Genomic DNA, 17,533 nt, shown 5'->3' on the forward strand with positions numbered 1-17,533 from the left:
CACCCTCCTTCTGGGGCAAGCTGACCCTAATTCTCGTTTTTCTCAGGACTGTTGAGTCAGGCCTTATCGAGGCCAGATGGTTTGTGGTGGCTATAGCCAGGCTACATCCCCAAAATATGTTATGTTATTTTTTGCTGAGGCACTTGTCTCGCTACAGCAGGGTCAGTGGGGACAGTTTGCACCTTATTCTTTCATTCCCACTTTGCTTTCTGTGACTAGTTCTAACCTTAGAACCAGTGCCTTCTTTTCCAATTTTTTCCCAAGGTCTTTTGAGGCATGATAATAAGGGTAAAGCATTGCACCTGGTACTGTAATAACTCTCTAATAAGGCTGTTAACTTGTTAAAAATACAGGGTCCAAATGTCAAAAGTAAGAAGAAATAGCTAAGGGTCCTAGGAGTCGGGAAATTAGTTTCACATCTCAAGCAGAACAGTGTAAACCCTGTCTCCCCACAACGCTGGATGGTAGCCCCACCTTGACATCTGGGCAAATGTAAACCCTCAGTCTCCACAATTGGCCCTTGCTTCTGGACTTTCTCAAGATCCAAATTCTGCCCCCAGGTGAAAAATCTCTTTGGGACTTCTAGGGCATACTGAAGATCTGTCAGAATGTCCTAGGTGTCTAGGTCAGCTACCAACTTATAAAAGTCAGGGTGAGAGGGGCCACCATGGCATGCGGTGGGGTCACCTTTGAGATGGACTATTACCTCCCAGCCTGGGAGGAAATTCTCTACTAAATCAGTTTCTGGGGATATGGGGATTATAAGTTAAGCAACAGAGATGAAGCTTAAGAGGATTTGTGTCTTTTTCTAACTCCATTCATTTTGGAGAAGTCATCTGGTGCTGTCTTCAAATGGGAGAAAAGGACCTGATGTAGCAATCCCATCCCTTAACAACAATGGGAGTATTAACAGTACTATTTAGGTCCTTCTAGGGGTTCTACCCCTCAGCCTTGTGTCATCGATCCAGGACTGCATCTTCTGCTGGGAACTGGTGAGGCACCCTGGATCACCCTTGTAGGTAAAGGTCTCTACTGGCTCAAGTTCCACTCTTTGGACTGTTTCTAAAGCTCAATGAGCAAACAGGTTTTAGGAAACCTTGTAGAAATGCACCGATTCAAGGGCCTCACATAATCTCACATATAGTGTGTTAGGCCAGGCAATGGAGGAGTGTTCCACACATCGAACAGAGCAAAAGAAGGAGGACAGTCCAGTCTTCCCCACTAGTCTCTAAGGCCACAATTTTGTCAGAAGGTCCCTTTAGAGTTTTATTTATCTTTTTTCACCTGCCCTGAACTCAGTCTCTTCCGACGTGGGTAAGGCTGAATCTTGAAGGGGCATTTGCTCTGAAGAGAGCAAGAGGAAGGAGGCCACCAGTCTGTGCCAGTCCCACAGTCAATTTGGTCAGGGTCTTTTAAATTTTATTATTCTCTCTACCTGTCCTGAACTTGAGGTCTGTAGGATGTAATATAATTTTAATTGACTTCAAAATACCTGGCCACACTCTGGCTTGCATTTTGACAACGAAGGCAGGGCCAGTGTCGTCTGACCCTAATTACCTTTGGCACTCCAAAGGAGAAGATTTCTTTCTATCATCTTCTTGATGACTATTGAGGCCAGTTCCTGCTTGGGGGGGAAAAACTTTTACCCATTCCTGAAAAGATATCTATAAACCAGAGACATTTTGTAACCATATTTTCTTTCCTATCCCCTGTGAAGTCCACTTCAGTAGGGATCCAGGTGCCTCATGGAGCCCACCACAGTCAACTTTCCTGAAAACATACCTTTTGGCATGGTATTAATTGTCACTATCTGTTCCATGAGATACTTGAGACCTGTGACATAATATTTAGTTTTGGAAAAACATCTGATGATTGCATCCCCTAAGGGAGTCTACATTTTTTTATTATGGCCCTGCCTGTTTTTGTAGCAGGATCTTCTTTCCGTTGAGGTGTACCAGAGTCTCTTCCTCAGCCTGGCTGGGTCATGGAGGGCCCAACATAGCCAGAGAATCTCCTTTTTTGCCTCAGATGTCAGCAGGCCCTCTGCTGATGGGCTGTAGCAAAGGCATGCCTGCTGTCCACAGAGATATTAAATCTAGTTTTCAGCTCAAGGGCTTTGAAGAGCTGGCTTTTACCCTCTGAGTAGTGGTGCCTTCTGGTAGGGCCTGAGCCCAAATGACTCTGTTTTATCTACCACTGCACCCCAGCCCATCTTTTTTCCTTCTCTAAGCTGTTCCATCTATGAACCAGATGGCATCTACCCCTCTGATCAGTCTGATCTTTTATGTCACCCTGTGCTTTAGTGAGCTCCCTGCTGACAGTCATGAAGGGGGATCTAGGTCGGTGTCCTAGCAGGTTGCAGGGCCCAGACTCGTGGGGCAGTCTGGGATCACAAGGACCAAGTGGACACCCCCCAAAGGTCCACCATTCTTCGGTAGTCCATGAGTATTGTTTGTTCAATGCAGTCCCCTTGTACTCTAGGTCTTTTTGACATTAGCCCATTTAGGCGTAGGACACAGAGTGTTGGGCCCGTGACACAAACAACTGGGCAGGCTTTCCTTCTATCTTCCTACAAGACAGTAAATAGCCTCTAGGACCAAGAGGCTTGCCTCCGGGCCATGAGAGGCCCTCTTGTTCTTCCTGGCAGTCCCTGACCCAGTGTCCTTTTTTCCTTGCGATAAACACTGATCTTTAGCTAGGAATTCTCTTCTGTTGCCAGGTACTGTCTTCCTAGGTTCCCTAACTACTGTGGGCAGTATATATTCCTCTGTCTTTTATCCCTCTTTAGCTCTCTAGCTTCTTCTTCTTTTCTCTTTTCTTCCCTTAGCTTCTGCTCTTTTACCTTCTTTCCTCTTTCTCTTCCTCAGTCGCTCTCATCTGCATCTTTCTCTACAGCTATTAGATGCTGTCCACTTATGTAAATACACTTCAACCTTAATTTTCTGTAACTTACACTCAACTCTCAGCAACTTAGCTTAACCCTTCAAATTCTGCAACTTTCTCTTTATATCTTTTCCTTATCTTTAGCCAGATTGGTGGGGGCATTTTTCAGGAGACCCACCCTTTGGAGCCTGGCCACAGAGACCTGGAGCACTCCCTACCTTCAGGGGTATTTAAGTCAACAGTCCTCTTCCATCCATGTCTGGATTTATCTTTCTGGCCTCTAGTAGAATTCGCTTTCCTGGTGGTAAAGAAGACCTGTAATAGCTACTAACAAGATCTCAAAATGGGATGGTGAGAAAAACAAGAGAATCTTGAGAATAGAGGTCCACTGAAGAGGGCAAATAGCATTTAGTCACAAAGCTAAACCAGAGGACTTTTTGGGGACAAAAAGGCTGTTGTAAAAATAAGCACAAGGGGCTGGGGATTTAGCTCAGTGGTAGAGGACTGCTCTAGAAGCGCAAGGCCCCTGGGTTCAGTCCCCCAGCTCCAAAAAAAAAAAAAAAAAAAAAAACCAAAAAAGCACAAGCTTTGTTCCTGTAGAAAACAGAAAGGCAAGGCAGAGAGGGAGCTGATCTGTTATTGACTGTCTCTATGGACTTAAGAACTAATAACAAAAGGATGGAGAGATGGTTAGTTAGGACCTGGGTGCTAGATGCCAAGTGGTTGACAAAAGAATTGTAACCGGTTTACCTGGGACTTTCAGGACCTCAGTAGCAGCCCTTTACCAAACTGTCTCAGTGGGTTAAATGCCCATGGAAAAGAAAACATTAATCCTGACCTTGGCCACAGCCAAAGCCTGAATTCTAAATTTTGACTAGCAAAACAAAGTTCTTCACAGTTTGTTGCAGATTCTTTTGAAACTATTTTAGGGCTCTGCCCCACAACCTGGGGGCATTTTGACCACAGGGGCAGAACTGGCTGCTGAGGGGATAGGATCAAAGGCACCTCCATGTCAATGATGATTAACGGGAAGATGACTTAATGTTGAGACCACTCCTCTCTTGGAATAGGGTCAGCAGAAGGCAGGCTCCCCTTTAATGAACGCCTCCTCCTTCTGTGAGCAAGGGTTGAAGGTCTGGCCACTGAAGGCAACTTTTTTTTTTTTTCAGGGCCAAAAGTCTCATAAAACAACCACTAACTCTATATTATCTTTTTGTTGTCAAAGCATCAACCCCTGCCAGCCCTTATCACCTTGAAACCCTCTTACTGGATTTGGCCTGAGCTGCGCCACTGCCCACGCCAAAGAGCCTTGCAGCTTGCTAGCAGGCCTGCATGCTTGCCACCTCAGCCCCACACTTCTCACTCTGTGCTGTCCCTTCCTTAGAAGCTGTGAATGTTTAAGCAAATAGGGAGAAATTTCTTAGGATCTAAGGTAAAGCTTTCAGGCTCTTACACGCCCGTTTCCAGACAGGGTTACCATGAACCTTGGAGTTCTTCACACAACTGTTAACAGCAGCTGGGCTGACAAAGGGAGCAAGAGAGGGGCAGCTCTCCTTGGGGAGAGGCTCAAGAGAGAAAGATAAAAACTCCCCAGCAAAAACAATTTTCTCAAGCAAATTATTTTTAACTTTTGGTTAAAACCAAGAGGACCAAGTAAAACTCTTTGACAAACAAAGCAAACAGTTTCATGATTTCAAACACAGTTGTCAGTCCAAATTCAAAAAAACGTAAACAAAAAGCCAAAAGGACACTGACAAACTACCACAGAAAACAAACCAGACAAACAAGACAAAGCATCCTATAACCAATTCACAGATGCCTGGTACCTTCAGTACCTTGCAAACTCAAAGCTAAACTCCTAGCTGCTTCTGGATGAGATGGACCATCTGATTCCACCTCCCAACAGGATTCCAGAGTGTCCTCTGTACTAACATCCGTCCGATGGTCCACCATCAAGGACAAAGGGGTTGCCGCCAGCCTGTCCCATGGCAAAGAAAAAGAACACCAAACACAGAAAACAGAACACAGACAACAGACACTAACACGTCCAAGCACACTTGTCTGTTCAGCATACTTAAATAGGCAGCCGAACGTGACTTCTGACGGAGGGGATTCCCCGTCCACTCCTGGCCTAGGGTAAAAGGAGCACCTGGCCCCTTTGTTCCAGAAAACCACAGTCAGGTCCTTCTGACTGCCCACAGTCGGGCTCTCCCGACTGCTCTCTACCCGTGGAACGTCTTCCAGGGCTGCAGCTTGAGGGCTCGGGGCGTCCCCCCTTCCGCGGCCAGTCACAGACCACAGAGGCGGCTGTACAGAGTGGGATTCCACATCCACTCCCAGCACAGACCGGTACCAAGACACAATAATATATACACACGGTGAAACCAAAACAGAGACAGATACAGACAGCGGTGCATACTCAGACACAATTGGGGATTCCCTCATCTCCAAGGTCTTCGAGTTGGGGTGGTTTCGAGATCCCGGACGAGCCCCTCAAAATGAAGACACTGGGTGGGGAAGACCCCACTCAAATCTCGAGACAACACAACCCCCAAGAACTCATGAGAAACCAGTCTTGATGTAATAAACAAGAGGTGTATTTGAGGAACCAGAGCTCTGGGGACGAAACGTATCTCACACAAGAGACAGAGGAGTCGACCCGGAGCCCAATTAGGGGAAGGGATTTATAGGGAAAATTACATAGGTAGTTGGCAACAGTCACACAAAGCAATTTCATTGGTTTGTAACTTTGGCTCAGTTCAACTCTAGGCCACCCTCCTTCTGGGGCAAGCTGACCCTAATTCTTGTTTTTCTCAGGACTGTTGAGTCAGGGCCTTATCGAGGCTTGGTTTGTGGTGGCTAGCCAGGCTACATCCCAAAATATGTTATGTTATTCTTGGCTGTGAGGCACTTGTCCTCCAGCAGGGTCATGGGGGATAGTTTAAATCTTTATTCTTTCAGAGACCTGGCCCTGGGAATCCATGCCGCTTTCTCACTTGTCACAACTTTCCCTACCCACCACCCCCATAGGTGCCAGTCCTGGGGCTCCCAGGCTCCTGGGTTCACCTCATAGCCCTGGGTGTTCTGGAACTTGCTATGTGGTCGAAGAATGCAGAGATCCGCCCTCATGAGGGCTGGGATTAAAGGCATTTAATCCTAAAGAATCCCGGAACCCTTTCTTGGGATGGGTCCCATCAACCTCAGCAGGTGTGCAGCTCAGTGAGGACCGGGTCAGGAGGTGGGGAGCTCATATCCCAGGCAACAGCGACAACAAAAGAAAGAGAAATTTATGCTCCGATGCAGAGGGTGGGGGTGGGGAGAGGCTGTGCATTGGATGCCCGGTTCCTTAGTGTGGCCCTTGTTCAGTGTGACACAGACAGCTTCAGGGTCCGTGAAGCCGCAGACCAGCAAGCAGTTCCCGCAGTCTGGAGGGACTTTTCACACAGCCCAGTCCATCCCCAGGACCCTTGGGAGCTGCGATGCCGCTCGAAGCCACCAGGGGGCAGCAGGACACACGAGTAGGAGCCTGTCCAAGTCTGGATCACCTAAGTGGCTGTGAGCTTTGAAAGCTGGGGAAGGCTCTTCATACTGAAGCAGCCAGGAATTTCCCCTTCAGCCCCAAATCCTCTGTTTTGCGGTTTTCACAGGTCCTTAGGATCTTCGGGCTGAAACACAGATTGCACCTCTGGCTCCTCCCCTGACTGTTACTCAACACCACACTCTCCAGTCACAGTGACACACACACACACACACACACACACACACACACACACACACACACACACCTTGGCATGCTGAGGAGAGGGCAGGAGAATTGAGAATTCAAGTTCGAGACAGGAGAGATGACTCAGAGGTTGAGAGCACTAACTGCTCTTCTCAGGTCCAGAGCTGAATTCTCAGAAATCATGTGGTAGCTCACAACCCTCTAGAATGAGATCTGGCGCCCTCTGCTGGCGGGCAGGCATGTGTGCAGACAAAACGTGTACATAATAAATAAACCTTAAAATGAGAATTCAAGGTCACCCTGAGCTACAAGACATAACAACACAAACAGCATAACTGGGCGAACACACAGGCTGCATAGATGAGTAGCATCAGGGGCCACTCAGGGGGAGTTGTGTCGATTTTTCTCTTCCGTTGCTGAATCCTAAGACCAGTGGATAAATGTAGCGCAGGGGACCCTAGAGCCCTGCAGTAGCGTTTGTAGGTGTTCCTTCATGCGGTAGTGTCCCCCAACATTGTTCAAGGATCCCTTTCTTTAAAGAAATCTTATTTTCCTCCATTTCTTGTTCTTTTAAAAAATATATTCTGTATAAGAGTATTTTGCCTCCACGTATGTCTGTGCGCCACGTGCATGGAGCACCCCAGGCGGCCAGCAGAGGGCGCCCTATCCCCTCTGAGACTGGAGTTACAAGTGGGTGAGAGCTGGGAACTGAACCCAGGTCCTGTGGAACAGCAATAAGCATTCTTCACCTCTGAACAACCTCTCCAGTTCCACAATTTTACTCGGCATATTTTTATGCCTTGGCTCTCTGTGATTCTGGCGATAGCGACAAACAAAAGAAAGAGAAAGTAACCCTCTGATGTGGGGGCTGTGCAGGGATACCGGTTCCTTTAGTGTGGCCCTTGTTCCAGTGTGACCCGGACAGCTTCAGAGGCACGTGAAGCCACAGGCCAGCAAGCAGTTCTTGCAGTCAGGAGGGACTTTTGGCACAGTCCAGTCAGCCCCAGGACCTTTGGAGCTGCGATGCCGCTCATAGCCGCCAGGGGCAGCAGGGAACAGGATTAGGAGCCTGTCCCGTTCTAGATCACCTAAGAGGCTATGAGCTTTGAATGCTGGGGAAGACCCTTCAGAGTGAAGCAGCCAGGAATTTCCCCTTCAGACCCAAATCCTCTGTTTGGGGTTTTCACGGGTCCTTATCTTCCAGCTGAAACACAGATTGCATCTCTGCTCCTTCCCTGATTGTGACTCAACATCACACTCTCCAGTGACATAAGACACACACACACACACACACACACACACACACACACACATAGACACACCACACTCTCACACACAGACACCACACACACACACACACCACACACATACACAAACACACACCACACACCACACACACACACACACATAGACACACCACACTCTCACACACTGGACTCTTGGCATACGGAGGTGAGGCAGGAGGATGGAGAATTCAAGGTCAGGACAGGAGAGATGACTCAGAGGCTGAGAGCACTAACTGCTCTTCTCAGGTCCAGAGCTGAAGTCTCAGAAATCACGTGGTAGCTCACAATCCTCTAGAATGAGATCTGGCGCCCTCTGCTGGCAGGCAGGCATGTGTGCAGACAAAACGTGTACATAATAAATAAATCTTAAAAAGAGAATTCAAGGTCACCCTGATCTACAAGACATAACAACACAAACAGCATAACTGGGCGAACACACAGGCTGCATAGACGAGTAGCATCAGGGGCCACTCTGTAGGGGGAGTTGTGTCGATTTTTCTCTTCCATTGCTGAATCCTAAGACCAGTGGATAAATCTAGTGCAGGGGACCCTAGAGCCCTGCAGTAGAGTTGGTAGGTGTTCCTCCATGCTGGAGTGTCCCCCAATATTGTTCAAGGATCTCTTTTTTTTTATTTTTTCTTTTCTTTTTTTCGGAGCTGGGGACCGAACCCAGGACCTTGCGCTTGCTAGGCAAGCGAAGGATCTTTCTTTAACGAAATCTTATTTCTATCCATTTCTTTTTCGTTCTTTTAAAAATATTTTTATGTAAAAGGGTATTTTGCTCCATGTATCTCTGTGTGCCACCTGCATGGAGCACCCCAGGCAGCCAGAAGAGGGCGCCCTATCCCCTCTGAGGCTGGAGTTACAAATGTGTGAGAGCTGGGAACTGAACCCAGGTCCTGTGAAACAGCTATAAGCATTCTTACTTACTGGGGATACAGTGAGCCCCAATAGATATTCGGGGCTCCTCATCACCAAAACTGTCCTGCATGACACAGTGTGCTGGCCGGAGCTGGTTCAAAGAAGAAGGCCCTACTGTGATTACCTCAGATCGGCTCCTGTCTGGTTTGGGGGGATCTCTAACATTTCCCTGGCACCACACCCGGAAGACCCCATATTTGCACTGAGAGCTTGGGTGTCACTGTCTGTATAAGTTACTGTGGTCCTTCAGATAAGACCACCCCCGTGTTCTTGGTCATTTGAACACTTGGTTCCCGGTTGGTGCTGTTTGGGGAAGCTTAGGAGGAGGGGCCGTGCTGGAGGAAGGATGTCACTGGGGCAGTGGTGGAGATGTGAGCTCTCACACAGTCCTGCTGCCATGCCTGGTGCTTGCCCTCATGATGTTGATGGACTCTTAACTCTGTGGGACCCTAATCCCCAGATGAACCTTCTATAAGTTCCCTTGGACATGGTGTTTTTATCTCAGCAACAGGAAAGGAACCAATACAGTTCCATTTTCCATCACTGTGGCTTAATATCTGACAAGACACAGCTTAGGGAGAAAGGGTTTGTCCTGGCTTATTGTAGTCCCTAACGCTAAATCCGTCAAAGTGGCAGCAGGCCCTTCCTTCCTGTTGCAGCCTGGGGGCCTCCTCAGCAAAATGTCCTGCAGGAGCTGTCCAAAATGGAGGAAACCATTTTAAAATGGCGGCTCAATTTCCTCTCTTTAGCCTGCAGCCATCACAGGAGCTGTCCACGGTGGCGACACCTTCTTTCTCGGCTTCAGCCTGGAGCCTTATACCGTGAGAGCTGTCCACGGTGATGACACCTCTCCCTTCTCCAGCAGCCCCCACAGAAATGGCCCCTCAGCAAAAGTCAACTAATCTGGGAAGGACGTCCTACCTTAACCCATGGGCCTGATGCCAGGGAAAAGGGGGTGAAAACAAAGCTAGCAGTCCCTGAGCAGAAAAATCCCATACCAGTGACATGGCTCAGCTTGCCAAGGGTGTATGGGAGAAGCTGAACTTCTTTTATAAGATATCGCACCATTGAAAGAGTTCTCTCAGGGGTTGGGGATTTAGCTCAGTGGTAGAGCGCTTGCCTAGCAAGCACAAGGCCCTGGGTTCGGTCCCCAGCTCCGGAAAAAAAAAAAAGAGTTTCTCTCTCTCTCTCTCTCTCTCTCTCTCTCTCTCTCTCTCTCTCCCTCTTTCATCTTGGAAGAGCGTCTATGGAAGGACCAGGTAAGTGATGGAGATTTCCTCTTTGAGTCTTCAGGAAACTCAGAGAAGGATCAGGTAGGACTCTGGTAAAATCTAGGAAATCTAGGAAAGAGAGCTCAGGAGCCCTCTTGGATTTGGAGGAGCCCAAGAGAAGGGTAGAGCAGCTCAGAAGAATGACAGACAGAAAGAGATTTCTGAAGAGCTGGAGTTTAGTTGTAGCATCAGGCTGGTATATAGATATCTTGTATATAGTTGAGAAATAAAGTTTCCTTACTGAGCTGTCAGGTTTTTACCTCAGTTTTTGCCTCCCGTGTCTTCAGTGCTATGAATATGAGATGATTTAAATGGTCCCAGGTCTCTGAGGGGGACTTTGGTCTCCTTCAATATGGAGCCATCCAAAGGCAGAGCAACAACAGGCCAGTGAACAAGACTTTAAGACAGACTATGGGGAATACCGCAGCCTGCAGGTCCAAGGTGGAGCTGCAAGACCCAGGTCCACTGAGCTGGGAACGATATATTAAGAGAACTTCAGGAGTTAACTCCAGAACACAAGTTGCTGAATGATAAGAGAGTCCAGGAGTACAAAAGTTTCAGGGGGCGGGGCCCAAGTTACAGGAGAGAGAAGCATCGCTGTTCACTAAGTGGAAACTTCTTTTTTTTTAATAATTTTTTTTTTTAGATTTATTATAAGTATACACTGCTGTCTTCAGAAACACCAGAAGAGGGAATCAGATCCCATTACAGATGGTTGTGAGCCACCATGTGATTGCTGGGAATTGAACACAGGACTTCTGGAAGAGCAGTCAGTGCCCTTAACCGCTGAGCAACCTCTCCAGCCCAAGTGGAAACTTCTGGTTTCTTTGGAAAGTCAGTTGAGTCAGATGATATTTTGCTGAAGCAAACACAGGTGAAAGGATGTCATGATAAGGCAGACACGTGACAGGAGTCACGGCAGAAAACTTCTCCTGGCTTCCCTGCTGGTCCTGCTCAGTCCTGCTGACTCATGCCAATTTGGTGGAGGCCTGGCAGTTTCTGCTGGCTTGTGTCACCACTGATGATTCGTGTCTGCCATCCTGACACTACTGATCTGGACGGCTGCTGTACTGTCAATTAGAGATTGAAGTTAACCCCAGGAACTACTACACAGCAAACAGCTCAGCCTCCCAGCTTCTTCTGAACTGACCAGCCATTGCTGATTCTTGTGAACTGAGCTGCAGATTATTTTGCCCCAGAGAACCATCTCTAAACAGGCCCACCTCTCCAGTATCCTCATAAAACTTCTTTTCCACATCTTCCCATGGGTGGTGGACTAGAAGGGAGGTTATGCATTTAAGAATTCCATTATTGAAAATAGGTTATGAAAAGTCTAATCCAGTTATCTCAGCTGGGGATGTGCTCCTGAGAGTTCAACGAAAAGGCACATCCTGCACCTCAGTTCCCTGACACCGGAAAGGAGAAGCAGAAATCACCACAGCAGCATGGCCACAGGGAGAGCCCAGGGCAGCTTCCCGACCCCATCATTAGCAGCTAAATCAAGTGGGTGGGAGGAAATGTAGTGACTCATCTTGTGCACCCTGCACTTTAGAGGACCCCACTTGAGTCTCTGATCTTGAGCCCTGGGGGCTCATAATCCTGGGGACAGGACAAGGCTCTGACCTTCCCTGTGTCCTTGTGATCACAGACTGTCCCCATGTCTTCACAAAGATGGAGAGGGCACAGCCTGGAGGTGACAGAGCCAAGACCTGAGCCCATCAAAGACTGAGCACACCTGGGCACAGCCCTGTCCACACTCAGCTCCCACAGCCTCACCCTGTCCCACCAGACACACACAGCTTAGTGACACAGATTCTGGAAGCTTCTTCATCTGCCAATTATTTTATTCAAAAACAAAAACAAAACAAAGCAAAACCCCAAAACAAAAAACTCTAAGTATTCCATCCAGTAATTAAAAAGCCATCTACACTTGGGTCAAGGATGTGAACAATCAAGTTCACACTCAGATTCTTATTCTCAGTGTGGAAGTGAGGAGCTGATGCTCAGGGTAGCACGGAGTGACAGGATGCAGATGTCCCCACCCCCCCCCCAGGATGGACCACTAAGGTTGGCCTTGGAAGGGAAGGAAGGCAGTGCAGGGACAGGGTCCTGAAGTGCAGGGCAGGCTGGGCTCCACAGTTCTTCACACAGAAGCCATAGAATCACAGGGAACTTCAGACACTGGTGTCTAAAGAGAACTGAGGGCTCTGGATGTCACAGGAGAGACCTGAACACATCGTCTGTCACTCAGTCCACTCCAGGCAGCTGTCTTCATGCTAGAGAATGAGAGTCACAAACCATCACTCTGAAGACAACATCCCAACAACCCTCCACTCACAGGGGATTCTGGGAGTCCCTGAAACCCAATCATGTCCACATTGCCCCTCCCCAGTCAGACCCCAGAGTCACCTTTACAATCTGGGAGAGACACATCAGAGCTCTGGGAGCTGTCCCCAACTAGGGTAAAACAAAACAATATGTATATGTATATGTATTTGTGTGTATGTATGTATTCATATCATTGTACAACTCAGGCCCCCAGAAGATTTCTCTGGAGGAGCTACTATGGATTCCCAGAGCTCCCCACATCTCCAGCTTCACTCCAATACCCTCAGGGACACTCCTGCCCCCACACTAACCTGGAGCAGGGGCGTAGTCTCCTTTCCCACCTGTGAGAAGAAAAGCTGTGAGAGTTCAAGGAAGGTCTTGACAGGAGGAAGTTTCCAGAACTGACAGAGGACCCAGTTGGAGACAGCAGCAATGAGGGGTGTGGCCGTGTTTCCCATTAATGAGCAGAGCACTCTTCTAAAGGAAGCTGAGGGGAAACAGACCCTGCCCTTTCCTACCTGTGTTTCTCCTCCTCTTCCTCACAAGAACCACCACAACTCCAATGATGGCCAAAACTACAAAGACAGCCACAGCTCCAAGAACAACAGAAGTAACATCAATTCCCATGTTGGAGTCGGTGGATGGAGAAGGCTCTGGGAAGGACAGGTTCAAGAAATGAAGGTGGGGGTCATGACCCCAGCTCTCAGCCCTGACAGCTCAGGGTCTACAGAAGGCTCCCTCCTTACCCCATCTCTGGGAAAGTGGCTCAGGCAGCCCCTCATGCTCCACACGGCATGTGTAATTCTGCTCCTTCCCAAGAGGCACCACCACAGATGCCCACTTCTGGAAGGTTCCATCCCCTGCAGGCCTGGTCTCCACAAGCTCCATGTCCTGGGTCAGGTCCTCCCCATTCAACTGCCAGGTCAGGGAGATACCAGGAGGGTAGAAACCCAGGGCCCAGCACCTCAGGGTGACATCACCTTCAGGTCTGGGGTAAAGGATCACATGTGCCTTTGGGGGATCTGTGTGGAAGATTTAAGAAATCACACAGTTAACAAGACAAACGGAAATCTACACAGGACACAGTTAAATCAAGGATGACACTGAACTGTGTGTGTCTGACACTTCAACTGTCATCTCACTAGTGAGCTGCAGGGAGAGCTGGTCCCCTCAGCACAGAACTGCACACTTTCCTGAGGGACTCAGAAGCTAAGAGGGAATCCACATGAGCCAGTGGGTCAACATGGCCGTCCTTATGTGATGTTCTATAGCATGAGATGGGTGGTCACAGAACAGAAGAGGGAATGGAAAATAATTGATTTAATATGTGTTTGCAGAGAAAACCTGACTAGAAACAAAATAATGCCTTCAAAAAAAAAAAAAAAAAAGAAAAGGAAAAAAAAAAGAAAGTAAAAAAAAAATAAGAAAAAGAGGGGGTTGGGGGCATTTAGCTCAGGGTGAGCTTGCCTAAGTGAAAAAGCTCCGAAAAAAAATAAATAAATAAAAAAGGAAAAAAAAGAAAAAAGAAAAAAGAAATTCCCAATTTATATTCCTCCAGGGTACCCCATAAGGGCTCATGGGACCATTCTCCACCGTAGGAATAGAGAAATGGGGTGTGGAAGAGAAGCAAACCCCACATCAGGGAGGGATCTGTGAGAATGTATTCTTTGGAAAGACCTAGAAACTGGGGGAACCAGCCTAGTGTAGTGGAGTCCATGTCTCCTCTGAGGTAAAGGAGACTTCTGGTCTGAGGTGTAAGGGCTGACACACTCAACAGGACAGGAGTCAGTGTCCTCAGAGAGTGGGTGTGGGCAGAGAACCTGGCCTGGGAGAGGCCATGGCTGACAGCAGGGAGCCCCCTGCTGTTAAGTGGGGAAATTCTCTCCTTCCCTCCTGAGAGGGACTCAGAACTCTCCAGGAGAAGGCTGGGCCTTGGGAGAGGCAGTGCAGTCACTGTGATGAGGGATCAGGAGACCCAGGGACACTGTCTCCCCTCTGAGACAGGGGCATCACCCAGCTGAGGGTTTCTTCTTCCCCAGGACTGAGCCCCACCCTAGGGCAGAGGAAGAGAAGCCCGCGGTCCCCGCACCTGAGCGCAGCAGCGTCTCGTTCCCGAGCTCCAGGTATCTGCGGAGCCACTCCACGCACTCGCCCTCCAGGTAGGCCTTGTAATAATCTGAATAACCAGCCCGCTCGAACTTGTTCCGGGAGATCCGTGCCGCAAAGTCTGCCGCCGCCCACGTTTTCAGGTCTTCGTTCAGGGCGATGTAATCGCGGCCATCGTAGGCGAACTGCACATACCCGCGGAGGAGGCTCCCGTCCGACCCCACGTCACAGCCATACATCCTCTGGATGGTGTGAGAGCCTGCGGGACCCCGCGGTCAGACCCGGCCCCGCCCCGGCCCCGCCCGCCCGCGGACTCCTCCAAACTGAAAGGGAAACCGGCCCGGGTCGGTTCTGCTCCCGAACCTCGGACTTGGGACCCGGAAGTCCCCGGCCGTGTGGGGACGCGGAGGGGTCGTGACCTCCGACCCGGGGTCACTCACCGCCCTCGCTCTGGTTGTAGTAGCCGCGCAGGTCCTCAGGTCCACTCGGTAAAGTCTGCTCCTTCCCTTGGCTCTCTGTGTCTCCTCCTCCCAATACTCCGGCCCCTCCCGCTCCATCCACCGCGCCCGCGGCTCCATCCTCGGATTCTCCGCGTCGCTGTCATAGCGCACGAACTCCGTGTCGTCCACGTAGCCAACAGAGATGTACCGGGGCTCCCGGAGGCCAGGCCCGGACGCGATGGTTTCGAAATACCGCAGCGAGTGTGAGCCTGGGGCGGCGCGCGGTGAGACCCCCGACCTCCTCCCCGGACCCCAGGCGGGTGCGCAGGCCGGGCAGGGAGCAGGGGCGCCAGGCTCAGGACGCGGGTGGAGAAGGGCGGGGGTCTGGTGTGCGACGCGGGGACCCGGCTTCCCCGGTGCCGCCCCCGCCCCTCCCCGCAGAGGCCGTTTCCCTCCCGACCCCGCACTCACCTGCGCGGGTCTGGGTCGGGGCCAGGGCGGCCGCCAGCAGCAGGAGCAGCGTGCGCGGTGCCATCGCCCCCATCTGAGATCCCGGACGAGTCTGAGTCCCGCGGGCTGCGCGGACTTTATAACTCCTGTACCATGACGACGCTGATTGGTTCACAGGGTTCACGGCACCCAATGGGAGTGAGAATTGCCATAGTGTCGTCAGTGTCCGGGCAGAAGGACCTGACACAGGTTAGAAGCAGAAGTGAAACTGGGGCGATGGGGAATCCCCAGCCCCGCCCATGACCTCACCGCCTGGGGACTGAGATTTTACCTGAACCTTGGGCTGTGGGGCAGAGCACTGTTTGTCATGGTGTCACCCAGAAGCTGTGTGGACACCAGGAGACACCCGCAGGCCAGGCTCCCTGTGTGCTCTCCTCCACCCTCCTCTTCCTTCTTCTCTTCAGAAGTCAGACCCTGGAGTCTTCTAGAAGAAAAGCCACTTCCGGGAATACAATCACAACACAAGCCCTGTGGATGCAGAGGAGGCGTTGGCTTGCAAGCCCCTCCCGGACCCCACAGAGAACAGGCTCTCTTCACTTGATCAGTAGTGTGGGGAAATATTAAATTTGCACCTTTCTTCATTCTGTGGAGCTCTCCAAATCGCAGCCACAGAACTGAAGTGGAAAGAAGAGGAGAGATGGGTGGGGGCTCCTGAAGAGAGTCACCCATCACACAGAGCAACAAATGTGGGTGAGCACAGGTGTGAACTCCAGTCACCTCCCCATGCAGGTCTCCACAGCAGCCCAGCAGCCTCTCCAGGATTCGGAGGCTCCTGTTTCAGTGAACCACTCTTAGGTGCTGTGAGTGTTTTCCATGGGAACTTGAAGCTCTTAGGTTCCATCCTGACTGACCTAAGGATGCAGTTGGGGTAGGCAGCCCCACAGAAAGGATCTGTCTCTGTTACTTTTCTTCTTATTTATTCTGTTTTTTGAGACAAGGTCTGTCTGCACTGCTCTGGCTGTCCTGGAACTCACTATGTAGACCAAGCTGACCTTGACCTCCCAGAGATACATGGCCTTTGCATCCTGAGGGCTGGGTGTCTTAGTTTTCCTTTCATTGTTGTGAAGAAACACAATGACCAAGGCAACAATTCTAAAAAGAAACATTCAATAGTGGCTGGGTAACAGTTTCAGGGGTTTAGTCCATTATAACAGGAAGCATGGCAGCTGCAGGCAGACATGGTGCTGAAGGAGCTGAGACTTCTACATCTTGATCCAAAGGCAGCCAGGAAGAGGCTCTCATTCCACACTGGGCAGAGCATGAGCACAGAGACATCAAAGCCCTTCCTCTCAGTGACACACTTCCTCCAGCAAGGCCACGCCCACTCCCACAAGGCTACCCTTCCTAACAGTGCCACTCTTTGTGCGTCCAGCATCCAAACACATGAGTCTGTGTGGGCCACCTATTCAATCAACCACAATAGGATTGAAGGCCTGTGTCAGCACACTAGCTCTAGTTAGTTTTTATTACTGTGATAAGACACTATGGCCAAGGCATCTTATAAAAGAATATGTTTAATCTGTTATATAGTTTCAGAGGACTTGAATCCATGATGGCAGAGGAGAGGTGTGGTGGGGGAACAGCTGAGAGCTCCCGACTTGATTTGCAAGTAACAGACTGAGACACTGGCAATAGTGAAAGTCGATTTTTAAAAAATTTTGATATATATAATATATGTAACATAAAATATTATATATAATATATTTTATTTATTCATAAAATACACTGTACCTGTCTTCAGATACCATAAGAGGGCATCAGATCTCATTACAGAGGGTTGTGAGGCACCGTGTTTTTGTCGGGATTTGAACTCAGGAGCAGTCATTGCCCTTAACCACTGAGCCATCTCTCCAGCCCAGTGAAACTCTTTTAAAACCTCAGTGCACACACCAGTGGCACACATCCTCCATCAAGGCCACACCTCCCAATCCTCTCTGAACATGGCCTCAGCTGCATTTGAAGGATTCATTCCCATGAGCCTGTGTGGCTGTTCTCATTCAAACCAGCACAGCAGTCACTGTGAAGTGTAAGAGGCCAGCAGGGTTCTGGAGATGTGTCCAGTGC

General features: G+C 49.6%; 1 protein-coding gene and 1 pseudogene across 2 annotated transcripts in view; one reads left to right on the forward strand and one right to left on the reverse strand.

Annotated features, from left to right (window-relative positions):
- LOC116887433 (RT1 class I histocompatibility antigen, AA alpha chain-like) overlaps positions 1–17,533 on the forward strand; it is a 106,636-nt gene that overhangs the window by 81,186 nt on the left and 7,917 nt on the right. The gene's annotated exons all lie outside the window — the stretch shown is intronic.
- On the reverse strand, positions 12,720–15,552 carry LOC116887414 (annotated as a pseudogene). Its single transcript, XR_004386211.1, has 6 exons — positions 15,431–15,552; positions 14,960–15,228; positions 14,503–14,778; positions 13,160–13,435; positions 12,932–13,066; positions 12,720–12,754 (listed from the first exon to the last, which is right to left on the reverse strand). The product of XR_004386211.1 is annotated as an RT1 class I histocompatibility antigen, AA alpha chain-like (transcript).

The sequence above is a fragment of the Rattus rattus genome, chromosome 18 (genome assembly GCF_011064425.1).
Source record: "Rattus rattus isolate New Zealand chromosome 18, Rrattus_CSIRO_v1, whole genome shotgun sequence".
Taxonomy (NCBI): domain Eukaryota; kingdom Metazoa; phylum Chordata; class Mammalia; order Rodentia; family Muridae; genus Rattus; species Rattus rattus.